The sequence below is a fragment of the Rattus norvegicus genome, chromosome 5 (assembly GCF_036323735.1).
Source record: "Rattus norvegicus strain BN/NHsdMcwi chromosome 5, GRCr8, whole genome shotgun sequence".
NCBI lineage: Eukaryota > Metazoa > Chordata > Mammalia > Rodentia > Muridae > Rattus > Rattus norvegicus.
The window spans coordinates 4,691,444-4,694,113 of NC_086023.1; the positions used below are offsets into that span (position 1 = coordinate 4,691,444).

The window sequence follows — 2,670 nt, forward strand, 5'->3', positions numbered from 1 at the left end:
ACGAGGAATTCCCAGTAAGTGCTGGTCATAAGCTTGCGTTGATTAAGTCCCTGCCCTTTGTATACACCACCCTTCCCTACTACCAATTGGATGGTTTAGTGGGGCCTGATCGGCCCATGGCCCTGTTGGAGGGCTGAGAAGAAGGTCGAACTTGACTGTCTAGAGGAAGTAAAAGTTGTAACAAGGTTTCTGTAGGTGAACCGGTGGAAGAAGGATCATTAACGGAGAAGGCCGAGGGGGTGTCTGGTCCTTTCTTGGGCCTGTGTGAGTCCCTCCTCTCACCGGGAGGCGCGTCCCCGGGTCCCGGTCGCATTCCTGGCATGTGCCACAGCCGGCTGACCAAGTGAGCATTTCAGGAAAGGCGGGGGTCTTTACGGAGCGGTGCGTGGAGTGTGTCTGGTCTGGTCCGTCGAGGGACTTCCTCCATTTTCTCTCTCTCCCTCGCTCCTCTGCCTACGTCCTCGCCTCCAAGCGCCTGTCTCTGCCTCCGCCACTGCCACTGCTGCTTCTGCCTCAGCCGGCTCAGGCGCCTCCCTTGCCTGCAGGCCAGCCACGGCCCTTGGCGTACTGAGGTCATTCTGCCTCTTTCTGGACCGGCTCCGTGATCTCATCTCGTGTGCACGGGGGGGGGGGGGGAGGGGGGAGGCGCGGGGGGGGGGGGAGAGATATGTGATCTCTTCCCGGGCAGTGGTGGGGACACGCTCGCTCTCCTCATGGCACCTGCCTCCCCTTCGCCACAGCTCTCCAGCTTTGATGGTGCCAGGGTGGCTCTGTCGAGTGCGGGGGTGCCTGTGCCGCGGATGGGTTTCACGCACCCCGTCCCGCCCCGCCTTCTGGGCCTACCGTGTCCGCCCCGTTCCTGTCCGGGTACTTAGCAGTCGTGTTCCAGCGCGGAGGTTTAAAAACCCCAGGGGGGGGGGGTCGCCCTACCGCCCATTGGTCGTCCGAGGGAGGGCTGGCGCTTCCAGAGGCGTCGTTGCGAGCCCCCTCTGGCCGCCCATGGAATCCCGGCCCGAGGCCCGACTTGCCCGCCCATTGGCTGGCTGCCGCTGGGTGCTGGTCCCACGTCCTATGCGTCCCGCCTATCCATTCCCGACCCTGTCTTTTTTTTCTTTTCACATGTATCCTTTAGTTTCCCGCTGGCGGGCCTGAGGTGGAGCCGCCTCCGGTTTGGTCCCTCTCTTCCCGTGCAACAGGGGCGGGTGGGGGAGGTGGTGCCATTGTTAGCTCGCATACAAGTCTGCTCACACCCCAGATACCTATATGACTCTTAGCAGTGGATCACTTGGTTCGTGCGTCGATGAAGAACATGGCTAGCTGCGAGAATTAATGTGAATTGCAGGACACATTGATCATGGACACTTTGAACGCACTTGAGGCCCCGGGTTCCTCCCGGGGCTACACCTGTCTGAGAGGCGCTTGAGGATCAATCGCTGCCACGCCCCCTGCGGTTTCGTCGCCGTGGGGGGGGGGGTAGGGCGCGTCGCGCAGCTGGGTCTCTGCTTGCAGGGCCTCTTCCTTTGGCCCTCCATCTCCCGAAGTTCAGACTTGGGTGGCGTCCGTTGGTCGTCCACGCCCGGTGGATCTGCTTGGGCCTCGATCTGTGGGCCTCGATCTCCCCGTCCACCGGCGCCAGGAGCCGACCACCCTTCTCGTGGCTCATTCCTGCTCGCTCCGCCGCTCCAGCTCCCGTCCTCGCCCGCTCTCCCCACCTTGGGGACGCATCGGCGTGGGTCAGTCAGGTGCCTGGGCGCGAGAGGGGCCGAGAGGGGCCCGTCATCGCTCCTCCGGTCTGGTGGGAGGCGGGCACCGCCCACTGGGTCGGTGCGTCCTCCGCCGCCAGGCACCCGCCAGTGCGCTCAGAGAGCGACCTGCGAGGGTCGGACGGGGGAGTCATACCGTACCCGCGGGGGCCGGTCTCAGGTACCTCTCCTCCCCCTCCTCTGCCGGGTGCCGACCGCTCAGGCACCAGCCCTTTGCTGACGCGACTTGCTCCTGGGATGTGGGAGCTGGCCGGGATAGAGAGGTCGCAGACCCCAGCCTGGGACCCTGGCGCCCACTTGCTCTCCTCTCCGTCTGTCCGCCCATGGCCGCGCGCGCCCTCCTTTCCTCCTTCTCCTCTTCGACTGCGACCTCAGATCAAACGTGACGACCCGCTGAATTTGAGCATATTAGTCAGCGGAGGAAAAGAAACTAACCAGGATTCCCTCAGTAACGGCGAGTGAACAGGGAAGAGCCCAACGCCGAATCCCCGTCGAGTGCCGTGGCGCGGGAAATGTGGCGTATGGAAGACCCACTCCCCTGCGCCGCTCGTGGGGGGCCCAAGTCCTTCTGATTGAGGCCCAGCCAGTGGATGGTGTGAGGCTGGTAGCGGGCCCAGGGGCGCCGGGCCCGGATCTTCCCGGAGTCTGGTTGCTTGGGAATGCAGCCCAAAGCAGGTGGTAAACTCCATTTAAGGCTAAATACCGGCACGAGACCTATAGCCAACAAGTACTGTAAGGAAAAGTGGAAAAGAACTTTGAAGAGAGAGTTCAAGAGGGCGTGAAACCGTTAAGAGGTAAACGGGTGGGTCAGCACAGTCCGCCCGGAGGATTCAACCCGGAGGCGCGCGTTCCGCTGTGCCAGTGATCCAAGCGGATCTTTCCTTCTCCCCATTCCTCCTGACCCCTC

At 62.9% G+C, this 2,670-nt stretch overlaps 1 non-coding gene across 1 annotated transcript; it reads left to right on the forward strand.

The window, feature by feature from the left end:
* The first annotated feature begins 1,265 nt into the window (after window positions 1-1,265).
* LOC120102569 (5.8S ribosomal RNA) lies at window positions 1,266-1,418 on the forward strand. Its single transcript, XR_005504205.2, has one exon. It is a non-coding gene; the product is annotated as a 5.8S ribosomal RNA (ribosomal RNA).
* The last annotated feature ends 1,252 nt before the right edge of the window (window positions 1,419-2,670 follow it).